Source organism: Phacochoerus africanus, chromosome 3, assembly GCF_016906955.1.
Source record: "Phacochoerus africanus isolate WHEZ1 chromosome 3, ROS_Pafr_v1, whole genome shotgun sequence".
In the NCBI taxonomy this organism is placed as follows: domain Eukaryota; kingdom Metazoa; phylum Chordata; class Mammalia; order Artiodactyla; family Suidae; genus Phacochoerus; species Phacochoerus africanus.
In genome coordinates, this window is record NC_062546.1 from 195069951 (window position 1) to 195078922 (window position 8972).

The window sequence follows — 8972 nt, forward strand, 5'->3', positions numbered from 1 at the left end:
AAATTTGACTTGTTAAAACTTTCTAAATATTCAAGATTATTATTTTAAAAGTCAAACAAGTATAAACTGACAAAATTGTTGCAGAATATATGAAAAACAAAGGCATATTTTTATAATACAAAGGAGTTCTGACAATTTATGAAAATTCAGTAAAGTCACAAAAATTTATGTTTCAGCAAACTAATAATCTAACTAGCATTGATTTTTACCTTTTTCAAAATCAATAAGAATTAAGATAAGGCTTAGAAAAATAAGCAGGAAAGAAAATAAAATGAGGTTCCTTTTGATCTAGCAAAGAAATATACATTTAATACTCCTTTAAATAATTTAGATATATTGACTTCTTTAGTTACTGATTTGTTGTCCTACCCCACAGGTTTATCACCTAGGTTGAATTATTAGGTTTCAAAACACAAGCTGATTTTAAAACAGTATAACTAGCAGTTAAGACTTAACGTTACACAGGTATATTTACCAGAGCCCTTTAACATAACTTGGAATGTTTACTTTCATAAAGATTAGAAATAAATATGAAAGTGTATGCTGAAATGTGAAGTCAAATATTTACAAGTTGCCCAAATTGAATTCATCCTTTTATCCAATCATTTATTTATTCATTTAGTATTTACTGCAGTCTTAGAATGTGCAGTTTATCATTATGCTACATTATAAACCTTTGCAAATCAAAGGTTAGTTTTTATTTGTCTCAGTAGTTAATATATATCCAAGGGGATGTATACACATGGATGTAGATAGTTCAACACACTGTAAAAAATGTTTTGTATATATTTTATATTAAAATATGAGTCTTGGGAGTTCCTGTTGTGGCTCAGCTGGTTAAAAACCCAATATAGTATCCATGAGGATGTGGGTTCAATCCCTGGCCTTGCTCAGTGGGTTAAGGATCTGGTGTTGCCACAAGCTGCAGCGTAGGTCACAGATGCAGCTTAAATCTGGCAGGTGCTGTGGCTGTGGCATAGGCCTCAGCTGCAGCTCTGATTCAACCCCTACCTTGGGAACTTTCATATGCAATTCCCAAAGGAACACAAAAATGAGTCTTTAACCTTCTCAATGGAAGCTATAATTTCATCACCAGCCTTTATGTCAGTAGCTATTTATACTGAGAGATTTATTTTTCTGAAAAATACTTAAAGATATTTCTAATTCTAGGGATATAAATATTACCTGTATCTTTGGAATAAGAGGAGACAATTGTTTACTTAGAAGTCTGTGTGTTGCAGCCTTTCAATGTCTCATTTTCATATACTGATCAGTTGTTATGGGAGCGATATAACTAGGAAATTGAGGGTTTTTTTTTTGGAAAAAATATGGAATACATACAGGGGGCTCAAACCCTTTTCAGGCAGTACTGACCTGCACAAGAATGTGCCTCAGATCCATGCAGCAACAGGGGTTGTGGTTGGGTCTGGGGAGATGAGAGAAACTAAAGGGAGGCAAAGGAAGGCTTCCTGGAGAGAGTATTATTGCCCTGTGTTTATTGATTTTGTCCATCTCCCACCATTTACAAGCCAATATCAAAGGACATACTGCCTGTGTTTTCCTATAGGAATTTTATGATTTCGGGCCTTTAAGTCTTTAGTCCATTCTTAACTTGCGTATATGGTGTGAGAAATTAGTCTGATTTGATTCTTTTGCATGCAGCTGTCCAGTTTTCCCAATACCAGTTATGGAAGAGGGCTGTCTTTTCTCCATTGTATATTCTTACCTCATTTGTCATAGATTAACTGACCAAGTAAGTGTGGGTTGACTTCTGGGGTCTCACTTCTGTTGCATTGATATCTATGTCTGTTTTTATTCCACTACCATACTGTTCTGTAGCTTTGTAGTATATATAGTTTGAAATTGGGTAGTGTGATACTTCCAGCTTTGTTTTTTTTTTTTGTTTTTTTTCCAAGGTTTCTTTGGCTGTTCAGGATCTTTTGAGTCACCATACAAATTTTAGAATTAGTTCTAGTTCTGTGCAAAAAGCCATTGGTATTTTGATAGGGATTGCATTGAATCTGTAGTGTCTTGGGTAGTATGATCATTTTAACAATATTAATTTTTCAGTCCATGAGTATGGTATATCTTCCCATTGGATTTTATCATCTTTAATTTCTTTCATTAGTTTTCAGAGTATAGGGTTTTTTTTAACCTTCTTAGATTTATTCCAAAGTATTTTTTTTGATGTGACTGTCAATGTGATTGTTTTCTTAATTTCTTTCTATAGTTTTGTTGTTAGTGTATAGAAATTCAACAAATTTCTGAGTATTAATTTCATATAAGGTAAAATTACTGCATTTATGTATTAGTTCTAATAGCTTTAGGTGGCATCTTTAGGGTTTCCTTTATATAGTGTCATGTTATCTGCAAACAGTGACAGGTTTACTCTTTCCTCCAAGTTGGATTATTTTTATTTTATTTATTTCATCTCTTTTTATGTCTGTTAATATTTGCTTTATGTACTTAGGAGTTCTTAATGTTGTGTATATAACAATTACTATATCTTCTTGTTCGATCCATCCCATTATCATAATTTAGTGTCCTTCTTTGTTTCTTGCTACAGGTATTGTTTTAGTCTACTTTGTCTAAGTATTTATATTCCATATTTCTTTTCATTTTCATTTATATTTAAATCAATTGTTGGTAGGTATGTGATATTATTGTTTTGTTTATTGTTTTCTTATTTTTCTAGATCATTCATAACACTAAAGAAACACAGATTTCATTAGCATTATGTTTGGATTCCTTTCTCTTTTGTGTGTTCTTATCTGTTACAAATTTGGGTTTCCAATTACCATGGCGTTCATATATAAATATATAAGAATATTTTAAGTTGATGATCTCTCACTGTCTCCTTCATGTGTAATATTTCTAACATCAAATTGTACATCTTTTTGTTTTGTGTACCCCTTAATAACTTATTGTGGATTTAGACAGTTTTGGAGTATTTAGATACTTTCCTTTTAGGGTTTCTACTAGCTTTATAAGTGGTTGACCTGCTCTCCATACTGTACATTTGCCATTACCAATGAGATTTTTCCTTTAGCAATTTTTATATTTCTAGTTGCAATTTTTTCTTATCTGCTTAGAGAAGTCTGTGTAACCTTTCTTGTAAAGGTAGTTTAGTGACACAGAACTCTTTTAACTTCTGCTTTTCTGTAAAATTCTATCTCTCAAATCTGAATGATAGCCTTGTAGGCAGAGTATTCTTGTTACTAGATTTTTTCCTTTCATTATTTTGTATATTTCATGTCATTCCCTTCTAGCCTACAGATATATGCATAAAATTCAGCTTCTTGTCTTTGGGGGTTATCTTGTATGTGGTTGGTGGCTTTTCCTCTTGCTTCTTTTAAGTCCCTCTTCATCTTCAATTTTTGCCATTTTAATTAATGTGTCCTGTGTAAACCCCTTTGGGTTCATCTTGTTTGGGATGCTCTGTGCTTCCTGAACCTGAATGTCTGTTTCCTTTCCCAAGTTATTATTCATCTATTGTTTCTTCAAATAACTTCTCTATACCTTTTTCATCTATTATTTCTTCAAATAATATCTCTACACCTTTTTTCTTTATTATCCTTCTGACACCCCCTTAATGAAAATATTGATAGACTTGATGATGGCCCAGAAGTCTCTTAAACTACCTTCATTTCTTTAAACCTCAATTCCTTTTTTCCTTTTTTCGTTTTTTTTTAATTTTATTGAATTACAGTTGATTTACGGTGTTGCGAAAATTTTGGCTGTACAACACGGTGATTCAGTTATACACGTACACACATCCATTCTCTTTCAGATTCTTTTCATAGATTATCACAGAATATTGAATAGAGTTCCCTGTGTTATATAGCAGGTTCCCCTTGGTCAATCTTCCGAATACTTAGGTGTGCCTTCACCAATCCTGAACTCCCAGTCCATCCCTCCTCCCCGCCACCTGTCCCCTTTGGTAAAGATAATTTTATTTTCAAAATCTTTGAGTCTGTTTATGTTCTGCAAATAAATTCATCTATAAAAAATATGGAATGCTTCATGAATTTGTGTATCATCTTTGCCTGGAGGTCATGCTAATCTTTGTATTGTTCCAGTTTTAGTATATGCGCTGCTGAAGCGAGCACAAACTATTCTCATTTTTAACTCTTCTTTTGTTATTTATCTTTTTTCTACTCACCTTAGGTGATTTTCACTACTCCTTCTTCTAGTTCACTGAGCCATTCCTCTGGATCACCTACTTTACTGTTGATACTTTCTAGTGTATTTGGTTTTTCAGTCTTACATGCTTCAGCTCTACTTGGTTCTTCTTTATATTTTTCCTTTGTTAAATTTCTCCCTGTGTTCATCCATTCTTATCCTCAGTTCATTGATCATTACTTTGAATTCTTTATTGGGTAGATTGCCTATCACTACTTTAGTTCTTTTTCCTTCTTTCCCTTTTTTCCCTTTTTTTTTGTCATTTTGTCTTTTGAGGGCTGCCCCTGTGGCATATGGAGGTTCCCACACTAGGGGTCTAATTGGAGCAGTAGCTGCTGGCCTATGCCACAGCCACAGCAACACCAGATCTGAGCCGCATCTGCGACCTACACCACGGCTCACAGCAATGCCAGATCCTTAACCCACTGAGCAAGGCCAGGGATCAAACCCGTAACCTCATGGTTCCTAGTTGTATTCATTTCCACTGTGCCATGATGGGAACTCTCTCTTTTTCCTTCTTATATAATGTATTCCTTTGTCTCCTCAGTTTGCCTGCTTCTCTGTATTCATTTCCATGTATTAAGTCAAGTTACATTTTCCCATCCTGGAGTAATGGCCTTATGTAGGATACATCCTGTGGGCCGAGAAGTTCACTCTCCTTTGATCACCAGCGTTATATGCTCTAGTGATGTCCCTATATGTACTGCTTGGAGACGTCTGTTGTGGTGGAGTCAACTACTGAGGGCATGATGATTGGCATGACTAGCTCCTGCCCCTGTTGCCTGTTAGGACTTGCCCTAAGCAGTGTGTGCCAGCCTACTGGTGGACAGATAAGCTCTCCAATAGGTTAGAGGGAGGAGTCCAAATTGACCCTTGCCAGCATCAACATTCTCATGGTAAAACCAGCTCCCCCAAATGGCTGATGTCAATATCTAGCTCTCTAAAGGGGAGTCCCAACCGCCTTCTGCTTCCCTGGGAAACTCTCCAAGATCCAGATTCCTTTCTAATTATTGCTTCTGTTCTGGGTCTCAGAGTGTGTGAGATTTTTTTCATGTACTCCTTAAAAGTGGAGCTTGTTTCCTAGAACCTATTTATTCACCCTACTGAGAGAGCCAAATGTTCTGGGGCTTTTTTTTTTTCCTGATGTAGGACCTCTGGGTTGGGAAGTCTGATGTGGGGCTCAGACACCTCACTCCCTGGGGAGAATTTCTGCAATTTGATTATCCTCCCACGTGTGGACTGACTACCTGAAATTGTGGATCTTGACTTTACTATGTCTCTAGTTCTCCGAGGTTGTTTTTTTGTTTTGTTTTGTTTTAAAGCAGAAACTCCAGCAACTGCCAATTGGCTGGCCATCTCTGGGTTATGGTCAGCTAGGTGGTGTCTAGCTGGAGATGCTGTGCTGTAGTCTTGGGGAGCCTACCTAGGGTTGTGGTGACCAGAATCCACTGTTGCATTCATATCATGTCTCAGTAAGTGTTATGCGGCTCAGGCATGTTTGCACTGGTGTCAACAGGCTAAGTGGCCAGGTCCAGGTTTGTCAGGGAGAAGCATATATCAGGCACTGCTCTGAGATCTTTACATATTACATTTACACATATTTATTAATTTGACCCTCATCAAACCAATAGAACAGCTCTGTTGATTCATTTTTGTCTCACAGGCAAGAAAATTAAGACACAGAAAGTTCAGATATTTGACCAAGTTCCCAATGCTGGTAGTGGTGGCTGACTAAATTTAGCCCAGAAAATCTGGTTGCAGACTCTGTGTTCATATTTACTGCATTACTTACAAATAAGAATAATAAATTAGATTTAAATATCCACATGGGTATTCTTTATTGTATAGATAGGGAGAGAAAAAAAATATTTTTTTCAAGGAAAGAAAGCATAGTTTCAGAGTCCTGGGTGGCTCAGTGAGTAAAGGATCCAACATTATCACTGCTGTGGCTTAGATTGTTGCTATGGTATGGGTTCAATCGTCAGCCGTGTGGGTACAGCCAAAAAAAAAAAAAATATACAGTTTTTTGAGATTTGAGTGGGGTATTTTTTTTCTCTTGTCCTCCTTCCCTTAATCCTCCCCATTCCACTCATCTTATCTTCCTTTTCCCACTAGTTTTGTTATCTTGGGAAAACCATGAGAGGTGGTATTTTAAAATGGTCAACTTTCAGTTCCAGAGAGATAGAACTCTTATTATAATTTTAATTATTATTGCTTCAGAGATCCTTGTGAGCCATTTGCTCCACATCACAGCAAAATGAATGAAGAAAGCATGGACAATGGCCTGTTAGTGGACAGAGCAGCTTTGAATGTACAGACACAGCAGAGACCTGGTGACAGATGGCAGCACTCCAGGCAGCCATTGCCATACACATTCTTCTATCCACACCTCCATCTGTCAGCACAAGTGTGTTACTAAATTTATCCATTTGGAGAATAATTTTCAGGCTTGTTCATAAGGTTAAAATGAAATCTGTAACTCACCAAGACTTTTCATTTTAGCCACCGAATTCTTTCTCTTTTTCACTAGAAGTATGAATTATTGGGGTGGGGAGATAAATAAACATGGGGGGGAAGGTTGGGCTTGGAGGGGATGTAGGATATTAAAATTTGACGCTAATGCAAAATAAAAGGAATTGAGAAAAGAACTGAGTAGATCATGTCTTCTGCAGGGAACATATTAATTGAATAAAATGTAATCTGATAATAATCCATGAATAGGAAAATCCAGACTCAAAACTAGAGTGTCCATTTTCACTATATTTATAAAATAACTGTGAAACTAATTCCTGAATTTAGAAGAAATATTCAAAGAGTGAATTCTTAGACAAATGAATTTTTTTTTCTCCCTCACAGCTAAAAAATCTAAAAGTCAGAATCATGGGCTTACTTCAGTAAAAACAGATGAACAATGTGATCTTTTGCCTGCACCCTATAGGGCGAGCATGTACGTCTATAAGAGACTCACCCTAAGACTGTGTAGAAAGGAGGCTTGAAGAGCACTATATTCTGTGCTCCCCTTAATGTAACAGCTGAGAAATATTGTCTCACTTTTGCTTGACATAAACTCGGTGTGCTCCCTTTCCTGAATTTACAAAGAAAAGACAGCAATAAATACAAAGAAATTATATCTTATATATTTTGACTTGAAGATGAGCCCTTACTGATGCTCTTAGACCAAGATGTTTTGACAGATATCTCAGACACTGGCATCAGGGTTCACATGCCACTTATTATGAAGACTGTTCATTTCTAACTTTCGGCAATGGAACTCCCCAAGGAAGAAGGGTCCAACTCTTGCCCTTCAAAAATACCTTAAGTTTGCCTCACCCTCCCTTGTGTTCTTCTCACAAAAATTGCCCTGTCTTCTCTCTGCTGCTTATGGAAATCCCACACAGCCTCTGAATACACATCTGATTTCTCCTTCCATGAAGTTCTACCATGTGTCTCCATTATATACTTTTCTTTCCTTCTGAACCACATAAGGTCCAGTGGTCTCAGAGTCTCCTAATACACTATCTTGTACTAGTTCACCAAAAAGACACCAAGACGAGGTTAGGAATAGAGAGGTTTATTGGGGAGGGGGTGCCAGGGAATGATAGTGGAGGAAAGACTCAAGATGGGGGAGGAAAAGTCTTCATGTTGTGATGTAGGTTTGACATCTGTGGAAGGAAAGAGGGGAGAAAGCAGATGTAACCAAGGAAAATCTTAGTTTTGATGTGGGTCTGACTCTCTCAGTCAACAGAAAAGGGAATTAAGAGAAAGACTGCCTATTCGGAGAGGCTTATGTTGGGCACAGATTGCTCTAGGAAGACTTGCTCTGCTCAGTCACAGGCTGGGGATTGTCTAGGAAGAGTGACATTTGCTGCAGCGGTGGTGGCTACAGAGGATGCTGCAACTAGAGGCTGTCAGATAAGTGCCCATCATGCAAGCTCTTTCTTGAAGGGAAATTCTGGAGGCATATTCCAGGTTGCCACAATTATAAAATGACTGTTGTTTTGCACTACTATTTGTGTCTCTTGTGGTTGTTCAATTTACCAGGTGCAGTAGGCTGACTATTCCCCTCCCCCCTTAGATATCCATGCCCCAAACTTTAGAACCTATAAATGTATGAGTAAATTAAAGGAAATTTGCAGATGTGAATAAATTAAGGATATTGAGATGGGGTATTTCCTGGTTTATCCAGATTGTCTCCTTTATATTCGCAATGATCTCTGTAAGAGGAAGGCTGTGCAGTTAAAGGCAGAGTAGGAGATGTCAAGGTTAGGGCAGAGTGGGAGTGATGACAGCAAGAGTTCATGAGCCAAGGGATACAGGTAACCTCTAGAGGCTGGAAAAGGCAAGAAAATGGATTTTCCTTTAGAGCTTCTGGGATGAACACAGTCCTGCTGACCCTTTTGAAACTGAAACTCCTCTGACTTGAACCCAGCCTAAACCCAGATGGCAACTTGGGCCTACTATTTTTTGTTTGTTTATTTGAATCACTCACCTTATGTCTGGACTTACTGAGGCTCAGGTTCTTTGTGTCTCAGAGCAGAGGTAACTCAGCAAGAGACAAAATCATAGGCAAGAAATAGATTTATTAAGATAGGACAATTGTGAGAGATCCAAGTGGGCAGGTGAGGAGGCTCTGTCCTGTAGATTAGGTGGGCTATGTTTTTTAATCCAAGGAACGTGGGGTAGGGAAAAAGATTGCCTTCTTCCTCATTCTTTTAGTAGATGTCAGGCTTAAGTCACTTAGCTCCTCCATTGTATCAGATAACAGAGTATTTGACCCTATAAGATCAAAC

General features: G+C 37.3%; 1 non-coding gene across 1 annotated transcript; it reads right to left on the reverse strand.

The window, feature by feature from the left end:
• Positions 1-4005: 4005 nt before the first annotated feature.
• Positions 4006-4109, reverse strand: LOC125123759 (U6 spliceosomal RNA). The gene has a single exon (XR_007134144.1). It is a non-coding gene; the product is annotated as a U6 spliceosomal RNA (small nuclear RNA).
• Between the last annotated feature and the right edge of the window lie 4863 nt (positions 4110-8972).